Source organism: Pongo pygmaeus, chromosome 4 (genome assembly GCF_028885625.2).
Source record: "Pongo pygmaeus isolate AG05252 chromosome 4, NHGRI_mPonPyg2-v2.0_pri, whole genome shotgun sequence".
NCBI lineage: Eukaryota > Metazoa > Chordata > Mammalia > Primates > Hominidae > Pongo > Pongo pygmaeus.
The window spans coordinates 165665551-165691784 of record NC_072377.2 but is presented as its reverse complement, the minus strand read 5'-3'; the positions used below and the strand labels follow the sequence as shown (position 1 = coordinate 165691784).

The 26234-nt window shown below is 39.5% G+C and overlaps 1 protein-coding gene across 3 annotated transcripts in view; it reads left to right on the top strand.

Moving 5' to 3' along the window:
* The window catches only part of ATP10B (ATPase phospholipid transporting 10B (putative)), a 274541-nt gene that overhangs the window by 59364 nt on the left and 188943 nt on the right, over positions 1-26234 (top strand). For 2 of the 3 annotated variants that reach the window (XM_054489516.1, XM_054489515.1), the window contains exon 2: positions 5531-5776. The gene's annotated coding sequence lies outside the window, so the exon portion shown is untranslated. The remainder of the gene's footprint in view (positions 1-5530; positions 5777-26234) is intronic. The other variant, XM_054489517.1, reaches the window with a different exon arrangement.

The following is a 26234-nucleotide window of genomic DNA, read 5'->3' as shown; positions in this document are numbered from 1 at the left end:
CACTTACCGATGGATAGAGGTTCAATCAACAGTCAGCATATTAATTTCCTATTGCTGCCCTAACATATTACCACAAACTTAGAAGCTTAAAACAACACAACTATATTTATCTTACAGTACTGTAAGTCGGAAGTCCAGCATGGGTCCCACTAGACTAAAATCAAGATATTGGCAAAGTTGTGCTCTCTTCTAGAGGTGCTAGGGGAAATTTTGGATTCTTATTTAAGTTGTTGGCTGAATTTTGTTCCTTGCAGTTGTAGGACTGCAGTCCCATATTTCCTTGCTTGCTTTCACCTGAGGTCTATTCCCAGCTTTTAGATGCTGCCCAGGTTCCTTGGCTCATGACCCCATTCCTCCATCTTCAAACCAACAACAGTGGGTCCAGTCTCTCTCACTTTAGATCTCTCCTACTGCTACTTTCATCATCGTGTAACTCATCAGCGCTTCTGCCTGCCTCTTTCACCTTAAAGGACTCATGTGATTACACTGGGCCAACCCAGGTGATCCAGCATCATCTCCGAATCTTAAATTCTGTAACCTTAATTCCACTTGCAAAGTTCCCTCTGCCATGTGATGTAACATATTCCCCAGGTCTGGGGATTAGGACATGGGCATCTTCAGGGAGCCATTATTCTGCCAGAGAATACAAGGTTCCCTCGGCAACCTCATCCTTTTGTCAACTTATGATCTTGTTTCAACTGTCCTCCTCATTTACAGGTGCAATAACACAAAGGGTAATTTCTCCTTGATATTTATATATAGCCCTGACAGTCAGGACTCCTACCCAGTTCTAATTCTCAGGAATAAAGCAGTGTCTTTGAGTGATTCCTCATATATCTTGGGAGTTATGCACCAACTCATAAAAGACACATAATAGATGTTTCAGGGGTTAGGTTTAAGGCAGAATTTAGTGACTTCTGGGAGTAGTTTTCTCAGGCAGATGTGAACTGGGAACCAGGGTTAAGACGAGGGTTTCTCTCTAACTTTCCTCAAAGCCAGACCTAAAATAGCCTAAGCAACACTGAAAAATTACTTAGGTTTGTTGAGTGGGTTGCAAAGAGCAACTTCTTTAGAGATTTTTTTCAAGTTTCAATTGAGGATAGGATTGGAAAATAGATGTATCATACCCAAGGCAATAATTTCAGAGAGAAGAGAAAAGATAAATGTCCTTTAAAGAAAATAAGGCGACAGGGTACCATCCAAATTATCTGGGTGGAACTAGGCAAAGGTCAGCCAATGAGTAGTCCTCTGGGGGATCAACTTGGAGATTAACTCTGGCTTCATTGTACTTTCTCCTTTGTGCACTTTAGAGGAGGGAAGCGCTTCAGTGTTAGGTCCCTGGGAGAGAAGCTCGAAGAGGATAAGGAATTTGCCTATTTTGTTTTCTTTACACCCAATCTTCAGAGTACTCAGCAAACATATACAGTATTTGCATGACTACATGAATACATTGTTGATTGAGTGACAACTTGATTGGTTCACAGGTACCTAAGTCCTCCTTTGGTTCCCCATCCCCAACCCCCTGCCGGGCTATATTGCCTAGAAGTTAAACCTTGTGCTTTAAAATCAGACATGGACCTAGGTCTCATCTCCACTATCTATTCTGCCTGTGTGTTCCCTGGGAACTTCCTTGAGTCTGTTTCCTGTCTGTAATCTGTAGCCAATAATTACTCTTGGCATTGTGAAATTTCATTAAGATAGTAGATGCAAAGTGCTTAGCACAGTGCCTAGCAGTACAGTCATGTACCACAAAATGACATTTCAGTCAACAGCAGACCACAGATACAATAGTGGTCCCATAAGATTTTACCACCATATTTTTATTGTACCTTATCTATGTTTTTATTGTAACTTTTCTATGTTTAGATACACAAATACTTACTATTTTGTTACAATGGCCTACAGTATTTAGTAAAGTAACATGCTGTACAGGTTTGTAGCCTAGTAACAGTAGGTTACACCATACAGCCTAGGCGTAGAGTAGGCTTTACCATCTGGGTTTGTGTAAGTTCACTCTATGGTGTTTACACAATAAAAAAATCACCTAATGATGCATTTCTTAGAACATATCCCTGTTATTAAATGTTGCATGGCTGTACTCAAATTTGTTAGCACTTAGTGTTAGTTCAAACCCACTTCTACTGCTAAAGGGGTCTCCCAGTGATGGTCAAACTGAATTCCCAGCCTACATGCCTCTACTTGAATCAATTGGCCTGTCTCGCCAGCATTTCAACCACATGTGTGGGTGCATGTACATGAGGGTGTGTGCGCTCATGTATGCATTCACATAAATATAAAGGGGCCAAAGTAAATGTAAATGCTATCTTCTCCATGAAGCCAACTATTGAGGCCCTAGTCAGAATTCATCTCTTCACTTTAGAATTCTTGAATGTTGATTAAGTCATCTTTGTATGTATCACATACCGATGCCTAGCACAGTGTCTGGCATAATATAGAAACCTAGCTGTTTCTATATTCATCTGCTCATTCATTTTGGATGAATGAGTGGATGGATAGATGGCGGATGGATGGAAAGTTAACTTACTTATGTTCTCTGGCAGCTCCACAGGGATTTATTTATCTTTAGGCACACAACTAGTCAGCACAGTGCCTTACCCACTGTAGCTATTCACTAAATAGTGGTTGGATGGTGATAAAGGAGAAGAAAATTAGAAAATCAAGACCAATCCCCACCTGGAATCATTCTCCTTTCAGGCATTCTATTGAAAGGAGTTATTGAGAAGATAGGCAGGGAGTTGACAGCCACCCTCTGGACTCTCTCCCAGGGCCTTTTTAGAACAGGAAAGTTAATTATGGAACCAGATTAACAGTTTCTTTTTTGATACAGCCAAAGTAAAACCAGCAGGATGCAATTTAGCTCTTCCCCACTTTCCAGATAGCAGCAAATTTTCATACAAAACAAAGAGACACTTGAATTGCAAATTACTTAGAGACTCAGCTAGCAACCCCAACGGAAGAATATTTCTACTTTCAAAACCCGCTGTTGCCTTTTTAGGTTTAACCATGTAGTGGGACCTTCACAAAGGCCTGGGTGTCTCGCTGTTTCAACTGTTGGCCAAGTGGGGAGGAGGAGCAATTCATTAAGGTTTACTGGAATGTCCCAGGGTGAGCTTTTTGCTCAGAACTTTTTCCTCTTCTCCAGACTGTCTGTCTCTAACCCTCAGAGCACCAGCCTCCACTCACAGAATGAGGGCTAAAGGGTTTCTAGAGGTCATCTCACTGGAGAGTAGGAAGAGCAAATGCCTATAATGGCAAGAGGAACGTAACAAATAAAACAGGTGGTGAAGGTGAATGTATGACCTCTAGGAAGTAGATGAGGACTGGGGCAAAACTTTACCCCATCTAACCATCACTGGACCATTGGTGATTGTTACTAGACAGTTCCAAGAAGTCTGTAATCTGGATTGTTAATTGAAACATTCTTTTTAGCTGTTGGCATCTAATTAATAAGGGGGAATAATACCATCTATTAGCTGGATATTGCCTATGGGGCCACCAGTTTATAACTTCTGATCTAGCACACATGGCTTCCTTATTTGATAGACAGGAAAACCAAGGTCAAGAGACAGAAATAAAAGTATAAAAGATCACAGAGTGTCCCAATCTTCTGACACCTCCTCCAGTGCCTAGCTGATTCCACCATACAGCCTCCCCAAATTCCTGCCCCCCCACGCAGGACACAGGGAAGCTTTATTTTCACAAGAGCATTTATTAACTTATTTTCCTGATTTAAATAAATAATTCCTATTTTCTACAGAGGACTTGGAAGGTTTAACAAGGATAAGAGAAAATTAAAAAGTCACACAGCAGTGCCATTTTATTTATGGAAGAACTGGAGGCCAAGATGGAAACCTGGCTGGATCCAGGCTGCTTCCAGACATGGCCACTGGAGGGCAAGGTGGCATCTCAGTTGGCTTAGCCACCAATAACAGGTTGTAGAAAGGTTAGGGCAGGGGTTGAAAACACAGCCAGGTATGTGGCAGAACTGAGTAAAGGAGGACAGATGAGGAAATACAGTGAATGAAGTAAATGTGCGCTGCCTGAACCCTGTAGACACCACTCAGATTCAGCTTGCGTCATTGTGTGGGAATGCAAATAATGTTGACAGCCTTTTGGAATTTTTTTATGTGAATCTTGAAATCTAACCTTTTTAAGTAAAAATTTTTGATGTGTGAATGTAGTTCAAATAATTGTGTGTGTTTGTGTGTCTGTGTCAAAACCCTTCAAGGAGCAGGATTTGGGCTGTGGACTTTCTCTTTGTGACTTCTGTTTAGTGACTCACTGAGAATGAACTGGGCCCTAGGCAGGTCAGTCAGCTGGGTTGAGAGTTTGTTTGTGATTAGTCACAGGCCACCAGAGAGCTGGCATGCAGATGACCAAAATCAGGAGGACAAGACTGAGGAGGCCGAGGCTGTCCATTGACTTAGTTCAGCTGTCACCTGGAGAGTGAGGGCTTCAACAAGAACCAGGCTGCATCTTGGACAGACCCTATAGGGAGATCTTCTGCCCAAATCTAAAGCACCTACCGTGGCCTTTTATAGAGTATGTATGTGTGCATATGTGTGTGAATAATCTTTACCTTGCTAGAATAATATAGATTCTCTCCCTTGGTAGCCTTGTGGAAGAAAACTTCATTGTCTCCAAAGGGGAAATGTTTAAAGTCAGTAAAGTTAGCAATTAGTGTGTCAACTCTTTCCTGTAATGAGTTACTGTAATGAATTACTGAATGAGTTAGGCAGTAGAATGGAATGGAGGGAGCCCTTGAATAGGAGTCTTGAATTTTCCCACCCTGACCTCTCTCTGAGCTTCTATTTCATACTCTATGAAGTGAAAATTATGATACCTGCCCTGTTTTCTATATTGGTGAGGATTTTTTTAATAAGAAAAACAGCAGACCCAATGGCTTAAGAAAAAAACGAAAAACTAGCCTAAGCAGAGAAGGGTATGTATAGTTCACACAACTGAAAAGTTCAATCATAGTTAAATCTGGGGGTCCAAATAACATCAAAGCTAGATACCTCTCGCTCAAAACTGCAGTCTTGATTTCCCATGTTGGCTTCCAGCAGCTCTAGGTCTCCATCTTCATCATTGCAAGTACAGTGGAAAGAGACCTTCTACCACATTTTCAACACAAGTTTCAGAACTGACTTTCATTGGTCTGAAATCCCATACCCATTCTGAAACCAGTCAGTGTGACAAAAAAGATGAAATGCACTGAGTGGCTGGACCAGCACACATTTCATGGAGCAATTAGGCATTTAGCTGAGGATCTGTGGGACCATAATTTGCTTTCTGTATGGTGGCAGATAAAGTAGCAGAACTGATTCCCTGGTAGAAATAAAACGTTTCTACTGAAACAACTTCCTGGGAATCTATTCCACTTGCTCTATAAAGTGTGTCTAAAGCTAAAGCCATCCAGTTAAAGAGAAAAGGGCAAAATACTTGATTATTGCTGATACTAAAATGAGATTGTATATTTTGTATTTCTTTTCTCTCCTGTGTCATGCAGGCTTCCTTTGACAAGAGAATCGGAACTGACTGGTGACATTTGTTTCAATGAAAGCAACGGTGTGAATAGTAAGTAGTTTTTCCTATTATTCATCTCACTCGGTGGAGATAATGAACTCCTCTCCACTGCCAAGATGAGAAACTACCATTTCTTACACATGGACACAAAGATGAGAACAATAAACACTGGGAATTCAAAAAGGAGGGAAGGAGAAAGAGGAGCAATGCTTGAAAAACTACCTATCAGGTACAATCTTTACTTTTTAGGCAATGGGGTCATTAGAAGCCCAAACCTCAGCATCACTCAATATACCCATGAAACAAACTTGCACATGTACCCTCTGAGTCTAAATTAAAAAAAAAAAAAAAAAAAAAAAAAACAACATACCACCGCTATCTCTTCCTCCAACCCAGTAAAATAAACATCAGCTGATCTGGTATGTCAGATGCCAAGTAAATGGTTTAAACTTTCTCCATTGTATATATTCCCCAGACAACATAGGACCTGTCAAATTATATATCACTTAAGATGTACTATTGGCTGCAAGTAACAGAAAGTACAGATTCAAGGTGGCTTAAATAAAATGAAAAAAGTTGTTGGCCCTCATAAGAAGTCCCAAGGTAAGAGAGGTCCACAGATGGTCAATGGAGTAAATCAGTAATGTTACCAAGACTTGGATTATGACCTCTTCAGTGGGCTGTCTCTTTCATCAGTCTCCAGCAAACTTCCTCTCACATTTATTGGCCAGAAATGTGTTACACACCCTTGCCTAAACCAGTCCTTAGCAAAGCAAATGGAACCACCACGATTGGTTTAGACTAATTGTTAGTCCCTTCTTGATGTTAAGAATGGGACTCACATTCCCTGAACTACATGGTTGTGTGGAGAAAAGTGGATATATAAACAAATCTAAAATCTTATTAGAAAGAAAAAGGAAGAAAGAATAGTGATTGCAAAGGCAATCAATAGTATCTACTATAAGATGATACTATGAAAATCTCAGCAGTGTTTCCTCTAAGAGGAAAGCTTATAAAGGTACTCAAGTTCCAAGACCTCATATATTCCATCATGGCAGAGAAAGCAGGCACCAGCCTTGGCTAACCTCCCCTCTAGTCATGGGTAAAATGAAAGAAATACTTAGACTCTAGATATAAAACCCAAGGCATTATCATTATATCATATGCAGACTGCTTCTCCAATTTGCATAATTATAAACTCCCCCTCAAAGAGTAAACATCACTGCCAACTTAAAAACAACAACAACAACTACAAATAGCATTAAATATGCATTGCTAATTTGACTTTCTAATTTGTCTGGGCTCTTCACAAAGATGTGCATAACTCCGCAGATACCAAGTACTTAAGAAAATCCTCCACCTGCCTGAAAAAACATCAACAGGAAAAGAAAAGCTAAAAATTAGTTTTTTAGATAAGAATTTGAGTTGTTGCCTGAAAATTACCTGCAGGAGTTCATTCTATTAAAAAGGACTCTCAAATTCATTGTCCCAAGCATTGCTTACCACCATTCAAGTATAGGCAATTGCTTTGTGCAGCCAAAAGAAGATAATTTTGCAAGATCTCGCCATTCAGTTTTAAGAGTCTCCTGTGAGCTGTGTATGGCCTTATATTTGGTCATTTATAGGAAGTAATCCAAGAGTTTCAGAAAGACTTTCCTGTCCCAAAATCTGTCTTTTATTGATCTGCCTCGAAGATCCACACCACTTGGGCTTCGAAGCTTCCAGCTATAGTACAAATATGCTACCTGGCCAAGGTGGATTAAGCTATTATTATTTTCCTCAATTTCAGTTCCCTGATGAGCTGCAACGATAAGTGGAACACAGGATGTGTGCATGCATAGAAGGAAGTCCTCCTGCAAGAATGGCCATAATCAAAAAATCAAAAAACAATAAATGTTGGCTTGGAGGCAGTGAACAGGGAACACTTCTACACTGCTGGTGGGAAGATAAACTAGTACAACCACTATGGAAAACAGTGTGGAGATTCCTTAAAGAACTAAAAGTAGAACTACCATTTGGTCCAGTAATCCCACTACTAGGTATCTACCCACAGGAAAAGAAGTCATTATACGAAAAAGATATTTGCACACACATGTTTATAGCAGCATGTTTCACAATTGCAAAATCATGGAACCAACCCAAATGCCCATCAATATATATGATATATATATATCAACTATATATATATATCATATATATCATATATATGATATATATCAACCATATATATCATATATATCATATATATGATATATATATCATATATATGTTATATATCAACCATATATATATCATATATATGATGGAAATATATATCATATATATGATGGAATATATATCAATCATATATATATGTGTATATATATATATGATAGAATACTACTCAGCTATAAAAAGGAATGAATTAACAGCATTTGCAGTGACCTGGATGACATTGGAGACTATTATTCTAAGTGAAGTAACTCAGGAATTGGAAACCAAACACTGTATGTTCTCACTGATATGTGGGAGCTAAGCTATGAGGACACAAACGCATAAGAATGATACAATGGACTTTGGGGACTTGGGGTGAAGAGTGGAAGGGGGATGAGGGATAAAAGACTACAAATATGGTGCAGTGTATACTGCTTGGGTGATGGGTGCACCAAAATCTCACAAATCACCACTAAAGAACTTATGTAACCAAACTGTACCCCAATAACTTATGGAAGAAAATAAAAAATTTCCTTTGAATTAAAAAGTCCTCCTGGAGGAGGTATACAACTTACATGTGTATATGTAATTTGTAATATATGTGTATATATACTTCTATATAATGGAAATACCTGTTATGTATAAACACATAACACACATGAATACAGTGTTACATAGTGAGATCCTTTTATACAAGCTATTCTCAAACCTGCTTTGTGAACTCAATATTATAGACATCTTTCCTTTGTAGTTTGTGTGTGTGTGTGTACATGTCATTTTTTGCCATTGATTAGTATTGCATCTCAGGAATTAATGATAATTTCTTTACTCAATCCTCTTTTAAACTATACCTGTCATTCTTAGCTATATCGTCACTATTTTTAATTACATCAAAACATTCTTGTGCACAGAGATATTTCTCTGCACATATTGTTGTCTCTTTAGTAAGCTCCTTGAAGAGTCACTGCTAGGTCAGGGATGGGAGGGAAGAACCATAGAGGACTAGAATATTGATACTGCAGGATCCCTTCTGGAGGCTCAGATATGCCTGTGAAGCTGGGCTCCTAAAGTGTGAGAGTGTGTGTGTGTGTGTGTGTCTGTGTTTGTGTGTGTGTCTGTGTATGGAAGAAGAAAATGGGGACAAAGTGCAATAAATGTAAACTTTGCTGATGCCACATTTTTACACCGAGTTGTCACAGAACAAATAAGAAAACTGCTGTTATTGCAGACAACCGTTAGATTTGTTTTAGTGTTTACTTCAGCAATGACTCTCTGTGCCTTGTCTAAACTGTAAACTCCCTGTGGGCAGGAGCCAGTTCTGGTGGTTGTTGCTGTTACTGACCAATATATAGCAAATGTTTAATATATTTACATTACTGCATTTCAACATTTTTGGGTGAAAGAGTGAATAAATTATATAGAAAATATTTCCGAAAGGAAGAGATTTGCAAGAAACTTCCTAAAGAGTGACATTTCTAGGGAATCTATTATCTTCCCAATCTCCTTACTCAACCCCCCAGTATCTCTTTTGTATATAATACTTTCTATCCCACAACAATTGAAATGTAGAACCATACAATTTTAGGCATTACTCTACTGTTTTAAGGCAAAAAATTAATTCTGCCTCAGAAAGTATTGTATAAGGAACAGGTTGTAGTAAAAGGAACATCCTTGTCAGTCAAGAGTTTGTCTTTAATGTAAACCACTCAACCCTGGCCTCAAGGTCAACCTATTTTTATGGCCAGCATTTGATTTATTTTTATATTTTACTTCCAGTTTTAAACAAGATAGGTTGCTGTGCGATTATGAAAACTAAAGTAGGAATAAACTTGGACATGTGACTTTATAGTGAATTCTATAGATTGCAAAATGGATGGGTTCTGTTATGTTGTGCCAGTTTGAGTTGCTCCAAAGCACACTGGAAAATGAAATATTTTTTCTCTTTCCATAAATGATATTTATTGGCCTTTCCTATTTCCAAAGATGTTTTCTATCATATCATGCAGGATCTTACCTAAGTTTCTTGAATTCTTGTCATCCTTCCCAGAGCAGCAACGGTGGTTTTCAATTTCCCTAACTCACTTAATGTCTGTCTGGAGTTCTGTGCCCAGCAAAAGAGCTAACTGAACAGACACCCTGTACCCATCACAAACCGACAATACCACAGGCTCCTGGAGGTAGAGCAGCATTGACCTAAAAATCTTTGAAACATCCCCAAGGCAAAAGGACAATTGCTATTTGGCAATTCAAAGTGAGATCTGCAGACCAGCAGCATCCACAGCCACAGCACCTACTACCTCCTTAGAAATGCAGAATTCTAGGCCTCACCCAGACCAGCCTACTGAGTCCAAATATACATTTTCTCAAGATCCCCAGGTATTTCATATGCATGTTATGGACCTAAAGGACAATTCCTTGTGGTCATTCACCTGGATTTCTTCTTATTTTCGAGAGATCTCTCTGCTTTAATCAACAAAATGAAGCACATAAATACTAAAAGTACATTATTTAAATAGCCCACACTATTATTGTACTGGGCAAAGAACACATTTCATACTGAGTTGAAGGATATGTTCCCTATTTCAAAACAACAATTTACTCCTTTGACAATTTCATCATTTCCATAGCAACTTCCCCTCCATTCCTTCATTTGTTCAAAATGGCAGCCCTTAAGATATAAACATGCTATTACTTTTATGCTTTGAATTTAGATAAATATGACACATGTAACACATTTACTATGAAATCAAAGGAAAAAGCCTCCCTAGAATATAGTGCAGTATAATCTGTAGTCACTTTAATGATGCCATCACAATTTATAGACCTGAGTAGATCATGAATTCTAAACAATTGCTGGAATCTAAAAGTATCTATTGAAATTAAGAATAAATTCTCTTGTGGTTGAGTAGGAAAAGTTTCAGGAGTGTTCAGTTCGGGAATCCAGTTATTACACAGTACACTGGGGTAAAGGGGGAAAAATGTTCCTGGAAATAACCCCAATGAGATGCACAGATAGAAGTGAAGTTTTTAGTGTGATCAAAGGAGATTTAATAACTATTTTTAAGTCTGGAAACTATTTTCTAGATGTTTAAGTCTGAACATACTACCTTAGAGTTTTATATGTGGTTAATCTCAACTGCCTGCATTTCTGAAACAAATGCATTGTTAGTATTGTGATTAAATGATGTTATTGTATAAAAAAGAATAAATTATGTTCTATGAAATCACCAAAAAACATGCATATTTATATGGCACCCTATAAAAAGGCTAAATCACGGTTTAAAAGGAGAGATAAGGTGAGCTTCCATGCTCCCAGCTTCTACTTCTAGGCTTATCTCCTCCATTCTCTTAAGGTTTCCAGTACTCTCAGTCTCTCTCACCCTCCTCTAGAGGAAAATCTATTCTTGAAATGAAATGTCAGCCATTTATATTTTGTATACATTCAAAGATTTGTTCTAATAATTAGCAGTACTATCTCTCACCATGAAAGAAAGAATTTGTCTCCCATTAAACGAATATTACATATTAGAGTAAAGAGATGATAAGTACTGACTAGATTAGAATTGGTTTTGTCTGAACAGTTGATAGCTTCCTGGACTTTAGTGTTAATATTCTGAGACTGCATCTGGATTCACCAGGAGAAAATATTTTGTGATCAGTGATGTCTGCTATGGGTATGAGATAAGGACATAGCCATACATCTGCTATGTGATATTCCATACCACAGCTTTTACTGAGCTTTTATACAGCATCCATTGTTAAGTACTTGCAGGCTACCTTATTTTTCTATCGACAAATATCAAATTATCTCCCCCAAATTAACTGCCTTAAAAGAATAATACACATTATCTTACAGTTTCTATGGGTCAGGAATCTTTGAGGAGTTTACCTGAGTTCTCTGTCTCAGGGGTTTCTTACAAGGACACAATCAAGGTATTAGCCAAGACGGCAGGCCCACCTGAAGGCTCAACTGGGGAAGGATCCACTTCCAAGCTCACTGACACGGTGATTAGTCACACTCAGTTCCTCCAAGGCTGTTGCACAGAGGGTCTCAATTCCTCACTGGCCATTGTCCAGAGACTCCCCTTAGTTTCTTGCCAGCTTGCCCTCCCCTTTAGGGCATATACACAAGAAGAGTAAGAGAGACGGTTAGCAAGAGGAAAGTCACAGTCTTTTGTAACCTAATTATAGAAGTGACATCCCATCACTTTTGCCTAATATGTTCACTGATGTAAGTCACTATGTCTACTCAAGGCCAGGGGAAGACACAAGGGTGTAAATCTTAGGGGGTAGGAATCAGTGGGAGCCATTCTGAATATTTAGGTTGATTTAAATCTTTTCCTTTTATATGCAATGCTGCAATAAGTATATCCTCTAGAGAATTGTTTTGAAAAGTTCTTGGCTTTCACTACTGGTGTTTAGTAGCCTTTTTCTGATTATATAAAAACCACAAAGTCACTGCTAGGGCCAGGTTGGGGATAGTGACATTAATAACAGGAACACATAACCAGCTTCTGCACACCTCCTATGTAATTCTCTGATCATTCTCCCTTTGCTTCAATGCTGCACAGGCTTTATTCCATTCCCTCTTCACCATGGTCACTCTTAAGATGCCTACTACTATTATCCCATTTTTACAAGTGATGAATTAGACATAGAGAAGCAGAATCACTCACTCAGGGTAGCACAGCTAATAAGGAACAGAGCTGGGATTTAGACACAAATCCACCTGACTTTAACACTGGTGTTATTGCCACTGTGCCTTTTGCCTCTCTGGAATTAGCTGATAAAGTGGTCTAAATATTTTGACAATGTACCCCTATTAGCAATAACTTTTCAGAATATGCCCTTACTATATGTATATGTATTTATAACATATCTGTAATTTTAAAAAAGTAAATATTTTTGGATAAAAGTGATTATGAATAGAAGTTATTTTATTCACACCACAATGGATTGTCTTGCCCAGAGCTGATGTTCTCTGGATGTGACATTCTCTGGTCCATGACTTCCTAGATGACAATCAAGTAGGCTTATGGGACAGAGTTGGATGCTTCTGCTGCCCAGATACTTAAAAGAGAGGGGAGAAGCTGACTTTCAGCCTCTTCTTTGCTCTATTATGAGTTTTTGAAGAAATACTGAATGAGTAGGAGTTTGGACAACTTCTTCCTTTCACTTTGTGTCATCAAATCTCTTAAGGAAGGATATTGTAGGATTGGAGCAGTCTTTCTTCCACCCTTGGAGCTGTGGTCTCCACTGTGGGAGAAAATAAAATGCTTTTAAATGCTGCCACCTCATTGGGATTGAGTGAAGGAGGAAAGTTCAGATGCTGTTTCCAAGTGAAGTTTTATACTTTATAAAGAACTATTTATTATGGCTTTAAAATTATTTATGTGTTTACTTTAAATAGATAATACGTGGACATGGTAAAAAGCACGTTTAATGCATTATGAATATTTACTGAAAATTAAGCTTTCTGTAGAGCCTGTCTACAGCCTCTCCACTTTTCTCCCCTAAAGCAACCACTTTGTATGTGTGTATCCTTCCGGTGAGAGTCTATATCCATACAAATACACATGTGGATGCCCCTTATTTTTTTATAACCTAAGTGATACACCCAGTCTCTGTAGGTGGTTTTTTTCACCTGTTACTTCTTAGAGATTGTGTTATATTAGTATACACAACCATTACTTATTCTTCTTAATGGCCACATAATATTGTATAGTAGAAATGTACCAAAATTTATGTAACAGCTCCTTATAGATGAATATTTATGTGGATTTAAATCTTTTCCTTTTATATGCAATGCTGCAATAAGTATATCTTCTAGAGAATTGTTTCGAAAAATACTTGGCTTTCACTGGTGGTGTTTAGTAGCTTTTTGCTGATTATATAAAAACCACATAGTCACTGCTGGAGCCAGGTTGGGGATAGTGAAATTAATAACAGGAACATATAGCCAGCTTCTGTACACATCCTGTGTAATTCTCTGATTCTCACTTTGCTTCAATAATTGGTATCTTAGCTGAACAAGCCCCACAATGCTACCATGAGAGAAAGGTACTTGTATTATGTGACTTTGCTGGAAGGCTAGAGAAATTAATGCTCCATCTTCCATCTTTGGATTTCCCAATGCAGCTGTGGGAAGCAAGTGTAGGAACTCTTCCATGGACTGGCTAGCAGGATTTATCTATTAATAGGAGGGTAGGGCAGCCTTGAGCAGTGATAGTACGGTGCAGTAAGGAGAGCATCAGCTTCAGGTCAACATATTTAACTTGTGTGGGCAGTTCCCCAAACCAAGATACTGTCACCAGAAAATGGAGCAGTGGACGTTGGCCTGGCACAAACCATGGGTGCCCACTTTAGGGGTTGTTCATGCAGACCCTTCATCAGTGACCCTTCATCGCCATCCCTTCCATATCTCTGAATATCCTTGTTACTCTGGTCGTCTTTCCTCACTGGGATTACATGACCTCAAAGATCCTATCCCTCTCAAGCTTTCCCCCAACTTTATAATTTGCCATCACATCAGGGAGGTAGGGTCTGGCTCAGGCACCTGCCTTTACGTTGTTTTATCCCCATTTGCCAGATCACTCAGGGCTCCCCAAAAGTGTCAACCTACTCTTTCCCTTGCCTTCCTGGTTGGCTGCCTGTGGAAGTTACTAGCAAGTGCCCAACTAAAATCATTCTGAAGACATGTGTTTGCTTCAATTTTCAAATCAGTATGCTGGCCAGGGTGTCAAAAACACACAGAGAAATCTCAGCCTCTGAGTTCTGACTGGGCTTTTTCAAGTATGGACGTATTGTTATAAGCATAGAGATGACTAGGCTGACTGAACCTTTCCCTTGGGCCAAGTGTCACAGGAAAAAAAATCTTACTAATAAAAGCAGTAGCAGAGGCTACATTTTGAGTTCCTGCTTTATCCCAGAGTCTGTATGAGGCATAGAGCATCCACAAAGTATGGGACCAGTCTAAGTGGTTGGAAACCTCATCTCCATCACTCAGTAGCTGTGTCACTCTGGTACATTTCTTGCCCTCTGTAAATATCAGTTACACCAGCTACAAAACAGAGCAGTACTTGCACCTACCTCACAGGGCTGCTGTGAAAAATCAGACAATGTAGCCCCTGGGACATACCTAGCCAGTGCCTGGCATATAGTAAGCACACAGTACCAGCTGACTAGTTTTATAGCTGTTCCTGAAAGATTGTTTCTCCTCATTTCATAAATGTACAAACTCAGAATCCAAGAAGGTAAATAACTTGCCCAAGACCAAAAGTAGCAGAACTGGGACTTGAACTTAGGTCATCTGCCTCATTAATTCTTCAAATATTTATGGGCACCTCTTATGTTCCAAGCACTGAGGATAGGGAAATAAGTGAGCAAGGCACAATCCTGGCCCCCATGGAGTTTACAGCCTGATATGATACTATCAGATCCCTTGACATGCCTGCCATCCATTCCCTTCGTAAAGCTGCCCCAGGACACCTAGTTAAAATCTCCCTGAATACTCTTGACAGTAACCACCATAGCTAATATTTATAGGATACTAGTGGGTGCTCATTTAATCTCTCCAAAAGCCTGTGAGGCAGCTACAATTATTCTCTCCTTTTTACTGGTTAAAAATCTGAAGCTTAGGCCGAGGCAGGTGGATCATGAGGTCAGGAGATCAAGACCATCCTGGCTAACATGGTGAAACCCCGTCTCTACTAAAAATACAAAAAATTAGCCGGGCATGGTGGTGGGCGCCTGTAGTCCCAGCTACTCAGGAGGTTAATGCGGAAGAATGGCATGAACCCAGGAGGTGGAGCTTGCAGTGAGCCGAGATTGCGCCACTGCACTCCAGCCTGGGCAACAGAGCGAGACTCCATCTCAAAAAAAAAACCTGAAACTTGTAGAAAGCAGAATGAGTTCTTGAATCCATGTAGCTAGTAAGTGGTGGAGCTTGGATTCAAACCCAGGCAACATACAAGAATAGTTCACTACATTGTTTAAAGGAGTCAAGCTGACTTGAGACTGGGATTGGAGCTAGAACAAAAAGTTATGTCAGTGCTGTAGTCCATATCCAATCACATATAAGGTTCATCTTATTTTTCTGTGCCCTATGCTCCTATAGTAATCCTCAGAGGTTAAAAAATATGTATACTAGGAAGGACTTTCAGCTATGAAAACAAAACAAAGAAAGCAGGCACTATCAAATTAAAATCAGGCAGTGGGACTTTGACTAAATCTGCCTTTCTGCACTCTGCTTAGTTGCATTTTCAAACACCTCTGTCCTCGAGAGGCAAGCTTTGTTAGGCTGGCCAGTGGCAGATACAGGTCTACTTCAGCCCCTGGAAATAGAGTTTGACTTGGCTGTGTGCAGACAGGCATGGCCTGGGGAGACAAAAGCCAGGGCAAAGCCCAGGGGTCTGACTGATAAACACAGCCACGGCTAGTGACTTCTGCAGAGCTGCTACAGATCACGAACAGAGTTGTGTTCAAAGGAGTCAAACAAACTTCAGTTCTGCCTCCCTGATTCAGAAGATTCATCTGAATATCCATAGGTGCCTGGTGGGTCCACGGAGGCAGTGATGCTGGCACAAGTAAAATACTATCAGCATGATTTTTCCCCATTTGCTGGCTTTATTTATGGCTCATAGTTACACCCCCTCCAGTGAGGGAGACTCTGTGCAACCCTAAGACACTGTGAGATTGTTAACTGGGAGTAAAAACAAGGCAGAAAAGAGAGGCTCCCTGCAGAAAACAAACAGGCCTTGCCCTTCACAAACAGACAAAGCCAGACGCAGCTGGAGCCTAAGTTTGTGTCTCCGTTACTTGCAAAACATAACACCCAGCAAAATACAGACTAGATTTGTATTTTTGTTCCCAACCTGAAATTAAGAAATCTAAAGCAATAAGTCCTTCATGGACCAGGTTTCCACCTGCCTCCCAACACATAAGTCACCTCAGGAAAATATAAACAATGGTCCCAGACTGTGCCAAGGAAGTGGGGGCACAGTTAATAGAGCCAAATCTGGCAAAGCACATAATTCTTTGCCAACAGTTTGCAGATATGATGTCTCCCTAAGCCTCAAGCCACCAACAGAGGGTGTTTTTAACTCATTTTACCCGTGTACAAATTCTGAATATCAAGAAAGATTGAGAGATTTGCCTAAAGTCATGCAACAATTTGATGAAAGGGAATCAGAACCCTGGATATCCCTGGTTCTTAGGCACACTTAGATTTCAGCTGCTTCTCCGGGGGAAATGTGATAACACCCGGAGGCTGCTTTGCACAGCCAGTACAACCTGGGGAGAGCTCTGTCCTCATTAGCTGTCATTAAGTTGCTGGGATCTCCAGTTGCTCTTCCTATGGGGCAGAACTGAAGACCAATGTCATTTACTTTGTATGTCCACCTCCTGGGGTTACACTGGAAACGCTTCTAATGAACCACAGCAGAAGAAAACATCATCCTCAATTAGAGCCCTCAGGAAAAACTGCTGCATTTCCCTACCTGCAGAGGAAAGCACTAAATCGGGAGTCCGTATATGAATAAACAGAGGAGAAGAAAATTTACAAGTGTGATGACTCCACAAAAGTTTCCCTGAGTCTTTACAATGGCAAATGACCCATGAGCTTTCAGAGCCACTGTATTAGTTTTTTGTAAAGTAGCTTTTGTTGTTAATGAAAACACGATCCTTTTACTTAGATTCTGTGATCAAAGGAGCTAGGAGGTCAGGGTGCCCACAATAAGACTGTCTGCCAGGCATAGGAATATCCACATACCATGTAACTGCTCGGTGGAACAGAGGTGGGATGTTTCTGGTGCCCTAAAACTCTTTCACCCAGAACTTGCCACTATACTGCTGAAGAATAAATGGTAGCAGAATGGTTAAGAGTCAAGTCGAATGGAGTTTAAGGCCTAGATCTGCCACTTGCTTGCTGTGATGTTGGAAAAATATTAACTGCTCCAAATCTATAACTCTTCAGCTATTAGCCGCTCTGGAGCTGCTAATATACCTAACAAATAGCATATAAATTATTTAGCTGAATAAATGGGCAATCTTCTTAGTAGTATTAGTATCATTCCAACAGAGCTGGAAATTACCCCAGAAACCACCTCGCCAAGACAGTCCCAATTCCAACTGAACATCAGCATCACACAAGGTGCCTTTAAAATATACATGTGGCTGGGACCCAGACTTCCTACCCATCCAGCCCGTTTTCAGGCTCTCAGCTTCATGTACCTCCCTATTCCTTTGATAAGCCATTACAAAGCCTGTCTAAAACAAAGCTATTTGCTTCCATTAGCTAAGACTACAACTATTTTTCAACACGTCTAAGGAATGAGACCAGGCTTCTCTACTTTTCAGAACTCCTCAGGTGATTCTTAGCAAACAGATTAGCATCAGTCCTTAGAACAATCTCAGGGACCCACTAACACATGCCCTAGGGAGGCTAAGTAACCCGAAGGTCACAGAACCACAAAGTTAATTAACAAATAACAACAACAAATACACCCTTGGTGTTCCTGATTTCCTTCGAATAGCCTTCTTACTGAGTCAGCACAACAAAATTCTAAAAATTAGCAGAATAGTTTTCATGGTTGATTGTCTTAAGTGTTGTCCATGCAGTCCTGGTTTTTCCACGTGTCAGCAACTGTTTAGAGCTACCAACAGATTTCTCCTTAAAGACTTACACTGTGGGTTTCAGTTAGAATTGCAAACCCAGAGACATCTGGGAATCTGTCTGAGTTAAGCATCGCTGACTTGCCCCAGGGAAGACTGACTTTTTAGGACAGGGGTTCCCCAACCCCCAGGCCATGGACCAGTAGGAAACGGGCAGCATAGTAGGAGGTGAGCAGCAGGCGAGCATTACTGCCTGAGCTCCAACCCCTGTCAGATCACTGGCAGCATTAGATTCTCATAGGAGCACAAACCCTATTGTGAACTGTGCATGCCAGGGATCTAGGTTGCTCGCTCCTTACAATAATCTATGCCTGATGATCTGAGGTGGAACAGTTTCATCCCAAAACCATCCTCATGCCCCCACATCCCTGGAAGAATTGTCTTCCACAGAACTGGTACCTGATGCCAAAAGGTTAGGAACTGCTGTTAGAGGACACAAGACCACAGTCCAGGCATCACAGCCATATCCCACAAACACCACCTCCCATTGGCTTCCTGGATGACAGGCACAGTGTCCAGGAGGAAATGAGCAGATCAGAAAAGTCAACCTGGCACACAAACCCATAAGGGATGATACACTTTGCAGGCGTCATCTGAGGGTAGTATTAAGAGCTTGTGGAGAAAAGGGAAACCTTGTACATACACTATTATCAGAAATGTCGATTAGTGGTGACTGTGGAAAACTATATGGAGGTTCCTCAAAAACTAAAAACAGAATTACCATATGATCCAGCAATTTCACTTCTGGATATTTACCCAAAAGATTTGAAATCAGTATGTCAAAGAGAAATCTCTGCTCCCATGTTCACTGCAGTGCTACTTATAATAGCCAAGTTATGGAAGCGACTTAAGTATTCACCTGTCACACTTCAAATCTCTCTTGCAGGAAGAGCCCTTGGAGGGGCTTCCCTGATTAGCCTTATCCAGGTTAACCTCTGTCTTAAGGTAAACTGCTTTGGGACCTTAAATACATCTGCCATACCCCTTCCCAGCAGTACCTAGAATAGTATGGAACTGAATGAGTGGGAGACAGTATGTGTGAAACAGGAGCCAGGAATCTTGGGGACCATCTTAGAATCCTTCCTACCACAGATACATTTTTCTTACCAACTCTGGCTTGGAGAAAAGCAAGATGGGACAGAGAGCTAAGGTACAGCATGAGCATAATAGTTAATAATATTGTATTCTATACTAGAAATTTGGTAAGAGAGTAGATTTAGGTATTCTTACCACAAAAAGTGGGGAGAGGCTATGTGAGATGATGAATATGTTAATTAGCTTGACTATAGTAAGCATCTCACTATACCTATGTACATCAAAATATCATGTGGAGTTTCTTAAATATACACAATCAAATTTTTTAAGGACATATACCTTCTATAAAAGGGACAATAAATTTATGAGATCTACCTTTTATTAGCAGCTTATGAAGTAATTCTTTAAAGATTATTCTCATTATTTTATAATCATACCCTATATGTGGGACACCCAAGACTCTTCAGCCAGCACTTAGAAGAAATGGAAGTTAAAGATGCTAATGATGCTGTATTATTAGACAGTATTTAGGAATAATCCCAAATACTCCTCAGCATGAGGTGTAAGCCACTTAACCTTCTTATGTCTATTTTATCACCCCTAAAAGAAAGAGATGAATGTTTACCTTGTAAGGCTGATATGAGAGTTTAAGGATACATTTTACCTAAATGATTATGCCAGTGAACATCCATCATTTCTTACAAACTCACCACCTACAGGCACTGTACATACTTCTGAGGGTATTGCGATATAATCGAAGGTGTGTGACTTTATAACTGAGGCCAAAGCCTTGACTCAACCCCATTTCCATCTCTTTCAGCAAATGTATTCACCACTCAGAGCCTCAGTCATTTTTGAGGGTGGTGAGAAAAAGGATAGAAAATAATGTGTAGACCTAGTGTATGGTGTCCACCCAATATATGCTGAGTATGTAAATACCTACGCTATAGAAATACTCTTCCTAAAATTGTTACACCGCCATTCAAGTAACACCTTCATTATTTTTGCCAGAATTGCATACCGTCTATTCAGTAGTTTACTTAATACCATTTAGATCAACTATTTTACCATCTATTCAGTGGTTTACTTAATACTATTTCGATCAACTATTTTACATCCATGAAAACATGGTTTTGATGTGCTTATTTCATTTTTTTCTAAGACCGTGTTAAAATAAATGCTTTGCTATTAAAATAAAAGTACACTAACCAAAATTACCACATGTACTACCAAAGATTTTAAAAATACCTTGCATTGGGAAATGTGAAAAGCCACTTTTAAATGAAAAAGAGTGTTCCTTAGGGTTCCTGAAGAAATAAATTGGGAGCTACCCATATTTCAAATAACTTAATTTTGTTTTTTGAGAGTACCATGGAATTCAATTCATCTGATTTTTAAATTAAGCCTAAGGAAAAGGAAAAAAAATGTGTTCAGCTAAAATGAAATGAAAATATACCAGGGCCAGAACTCATGCTCAGATATTTGCAATTCCAAGGCCCATGTTTTTCGTAACATAACAAAATAAATGGAGGAAATGAGAAGGAGGTAGATGAGGAGGTGGGGTGGGGAAGAGAGTAGAGAAGGAAAGACAAAATTGCAGAGGAAGGGCAACTAGCCAGTGGGCATCCAGAGAGACAGAAACAGAGCCAGAGAAAGCAAGAAAGGCAGAGAGAGAGAAGAGAGAGGACAGAGAGAGATGGAGGCAGAAAAAGAGACAGAGACACAGAGACAGAAACAGAGAATACATTAGGAGGAAAGGGGGAAGGATTTGGTAGATTCTTAAGTGATTATAAACTTTTATTATCACCCCAAACACGGGCCTTCATGGGCTTTAAAAGACAGTTACCTCCTATCACTTCTCTTTGTACATTATTTAGTTGATCAATAGCTCTTCAGCTGTTCTCTTAAGCCTTTAGAATCCAGGTGACATGGCATCCCCTTCGGGCAAAATTATGAACTGTACGACTTGTTTATCATTAGGGCATGTCTGATTTTTTCTGATTTCAGGATCTGAATAAATCAAGCTGGAATCCTTAACTCTAAGTCTCTGCTTTTGGTCTGATTGTGCTATGGCAATGGTACTAATTGTACTATGGCAACCGACTGAAAATGATGTTGAACAAGAGAATGAGATGGTTTCCTTTTGACTTCCCTTTTACTGCTAAGTGGTTCTCAGGAGGTGGATTTCTTGCAGACATTTGCTTCTACAACTAGAATTAAATTTTCTGCCTTTGCCATTTCCTGTCCCAAGAAGCACCACGGTGCTGCCTGCTTAGTACCTAGGGAAGAGCACTTTCATTCTATATTTTAATTAGGCCCTGACATCTGGTATGGACTGTGAGTGCTTATTTGCACACCTGCAGGCTATTGGCTGTAAAGGCGCCCAGCCTATGTGGAGATTACCAGTGCAGATGGAGACTGCAGTCATTTAATTTAATAGAGCAATTGTGTGGGCCTTGTAGAATGTACCGCAATTGTGAAATGTGGGCCCCATCCCAATTCCAGGTACCCTGTGCTGTTCCTTATGTAACACTCACTTCACTCTCCTGTCAATCTTTATAATAAACACAGTCAGAAGAGAGAATTGGCAACAGAGCTGTCTTTGAAACCTTTCAGGGTAGAAGGAAGAGAGCTGGGTCTCTAGAAAAGAATTAAATTTATAAAGACAATGGAATTTTCCAAGGATTTAAAAAATCACTACCCTCCTCTGTTAAACAAATACCCCTATATGGCTCCAACTCATCTATTGAACCTCTGTCTTTCAGTGTGCATCAAATGGTATACATGGGGCACTGAGAAGGAAGCAGATGTAACAGGAAATGGTCAGTGTGGCCTTGTGTGTACTTGTGTTTCCATGACATGGGGAAGACCCCTTACTTGCTCAGTACTGAAAAATGCCAACTCCAGACTGAGGCTCCTGTTTTCAGAGTTTACCTGTCACACTGTTTCATTTACCCCTGTGTTCTGCATCCCCAGTACCTCTCCCAGTGTCCAACATACTGTGTGTTCTCGGTAAGCATTTGTGGAAAGAAAAGAGAAACAGTAGGCCAACTGTGCCAAATCCCTGATGTCCGTCAGCTTCCTGAATGCATCTTTCTGGATGTTCTTAAAGCTTTGGGCCCACCCTGGGTAACTTGCTGGGAAATCCACCTATCAATATATTCTCTGGCTATAAAACTGAGATGCTGTTAATTGACTTATATTGTTTCCTACTTATTTCTTGCATGTCTGTGTGTCCCAGTTCTTTTAGGTTTTAGCTGAGTAGGCAGGGCACTTATAACATAGTGGCAAATGATATAAACAGAACAATGCCTAATGCCATGGTACTGATTAAAATTTGAGAGGATAGGAATTCTCTATGGCTCTGGAAAGTGAGAATGACCTTGCTTTAGATCATGATGTATGGGCAGTCCAAGAAATTGTGGAAGTGTTCAAGAAGAAAGGCAATATAAAGTAGTTAACAGCATGGATTTTGGACAGGCCTAGCTTACACACCCAGCTTCACCATTTTTCAGCCATATGAATTTAGGTACATGGCATAATCTGTCTAAATCATAGTTTCTCTTTTAAAAAATGAGCATAATTGTGAGGATGCCACGTGACTTCTAGAAATAATAAAGATTAAAAGAAGCAATAGGTGTAAAGGATTTAGCAAAATTCTAGACATACAGTAAATTAATGCTTTAAAATTCATGATGATGATGGGAAGAAATAAGAGGAAGATGACAATGATGGTAATGACCAAGACCCCAGGGTAGGTTGGCCTGACTGGAGGAAAGGAAGAGACTGCCTACCTGGGGAAGGAGTTGGGAGTGAAGGAAGTGTAGCATCAGGTAGGGTAGAGGAACAGATTGAAGAAAACCTGAAAGACTGAGAAATACTGAGAGACAGAAATGTTTGGGAGAGAAAGAGAAAAAAGTTTACTTCCAATAAATGCAAGGGAGTCAGACTTCAGAACAAACACAAAACACACATCTTTAAGGGAATATATGGAAAAATTACCAAGGATACCAAGTTTACATTTGTCTACTCATAGTGGAAAAACCGCTTTCTCATGCAACTACCATATTCAGAAGGATCAAGACATAGCCACAGTCACCAGCATAGCAAGAATCCAGGATTAAACTGCTTTTGTTAGGGAGCCAAGGTTTATGTGAAATAATTAAAGTTCAAATAATTTGAGGACCAGAACCAGTCAGAGTAACCTGTTATTTTGGGAGGGGGGGGTTCTGCACACATGACCCTCACACCATATTGGAAGCAAAGTGTCATTTTTTTGCTTCTACCAAAGTAATAGTTATAATACATTCTATGGCAACAGATAATTCCAATATGAGGACTTTGGATTCAGAGAGACTTTGGTTCAAATCCCAGAATTACCATTAAATGGCACCGTGAGCTCAGAAAATATGCTTAATGTCTCTGAAGCACAGTCGCTTCATTTGGAAAAAGGGGATGAAAATATCTCTCATTTCTTTTTATGGATTAAAATATAGGTAATCATTAAGCATAGTGCCTGTCACACTGGGAGTATTCAGTCAAAGACAGCTGCTTCTCTCAGGTTGCCCAAAGCGTGACTTCCTCTGATTGCTCAAGTGACATGCGGAAAATACAAATTCAAAGAAAAGAATATTGACCTATATCAAGCTTGTCCAACCCGTGGCCCAGAGCAGCTTAGAATGCAGCACAACACAAATGTATTAACTTTCTTAAAACACTATGGGATTTTTTTTACATTTTTTTTTTTTTTTTAGCTCATCAGCTATCTGTTACTGTTAATGTGTTTTGTGTGTGGCCCAAGACAATTCTTTTTTTTTCCACTGTGGCCTGACGAAGCCAAAAGATTGGACATCCCTGACCTAGATGATCCTGGGAGCCTGGAACTTCACCAAGCTTGAAAAATCCCCCAAAGACTGAGTAGGAGCAGGTGTCAAACTGCAGCTGCCTTGACCATGATCTAGGTGAAGCTGTGTGTGTGAAATAGCACCACTGTGCCCACAGTCATCTGTAGCAAAATGAGAAAAATAAAGAAAATGTAATATTTTTTTCTAAAGCTAATTTTTTTAACTTAAGGGATGATTATTTATTCTAAGATCATGTCCTTCTAACTTTTTAAAATTATTATTCAATTGTTTTGGGGGAACAGGTGGTGTTTGGTTAAATGTTTAAGTTCTTTAGTGGTGATTCCTGATATTTTGGTGCACCCATCACCCGAGCAGTGTACACTGCACCCAATGTGTAGTCTTTATCCCTCATCTCCCTCCCACCCCTCACCCCAAGTCCTCTGAGTCCACTGTATCATTCTTATGCCTTTGCATCCTCATAGCTTAGTTCCCACTTATAAGTGAGAACATACAACATTTGATTTTCCATTACTGAGTTACTTTACTTAGAATAATGTTCTCCAACTCCATTCAGGTTGCTATGAATGCCATTGCTTCATTCCTTTTTATGGCTGAGTAGTATTCCATGGTGGGTGTCTGTGTGTGTGTGTGTGTGCGTGTGTGTGTGTGTGTGTGTGTTTTCTTTATCCACTCATTGGTTGGTGGACATTTAGGCTGGTTCCATATTTTTGCAATTGCAAATTGTGCTGCTATAAACATGACTTTTCTTTTCCTCTGGGCACATACATAGTAGTGGGATTGCTGAATCATATGGTAGTTCTACTTTTAGTTCTTTAAGGAATCTCCATACTGTTTTCCATAGTGGTTATACTAGTTTACATTCTCACCAGCAGTGTAAAAATGTTCCCTTTTCACCACATCCACGCCAACATCTATTTTTTTTATTTTTTAATTATTGCTATTCTTTCCGGGATAACGAGGTATCACATCATGGTTTTGATTTGTATTTTCCTGATAATTAGTGATGTTGAGCATTTTTTCATGTATTTCTTGGCCATTTGTATATCTTCTCTTGAAAATTTTCTATTCATGCCCTTAGTCCACTTTTTGATGAGATTATTTGTTTTTTTCTTGCTGATTTGTTCAGATTTCTTGTAGATTCTGGATATTAGTTTTTTGTCAGATGCATAGTTTGTGAATATTTTCTCCCACTCTGTGGGTTGTCTGCTTACTGATAATTTCATTTGCTGAGCAGAAGCTTTTTAGTTTAAGTTCCATCTATTTATCTTTGTTTTTGTTGCATTTACTTTTAGATTCTTGGTCATGAAGTTTTTGCCTAAGCTAATGACTAGAAGAGTTTTTCTGATATTATCTTCTAGAATTTTTATGGTTTCAAGTCTTAGATTTAAGTATTTGATCCAACTTGAGTTGATTTTTGTATAAGGTAAGAGATAAGGATCCAGTTTTATTCTTCTGTATGTGGCTTGCATTATCCCAGTACCATTTGTTGAACAGGGTGTCCTTTCCCCCACTTTATGTTTTTGTTTGCTTTGTCGAAGATCCATTGGCTATAAGTATTTGGCATTATTTCTGAGTTCTCTATTCTGTTCCATTGTTTAGTACCATGCTGTTTTGGTAACTATATCCTTGTAATATAGGTTGAAGTTGATTAATGTGATGTCTCCAGATTTGTTCTTTTTTTGCTTACTCTTGCTTTGACTATGTGGGCCTTTTTTTGTTCCATATGAATTTTAGAAATGTTTTTTCTAGTTCTGTGAGGAATAATGGTGGCATTTTTATGGGAATTGCATTGAATCTGTAGATTGCTTTTGGCAGTATGGTCATTTTCACAATATTGATTCTACCCATTCATAAACATGGGATGTTTTTACATTTGTTTGTGTCATCTATGATTTCTTTCAGCAGTGTTTTGTAGTTTTCCTT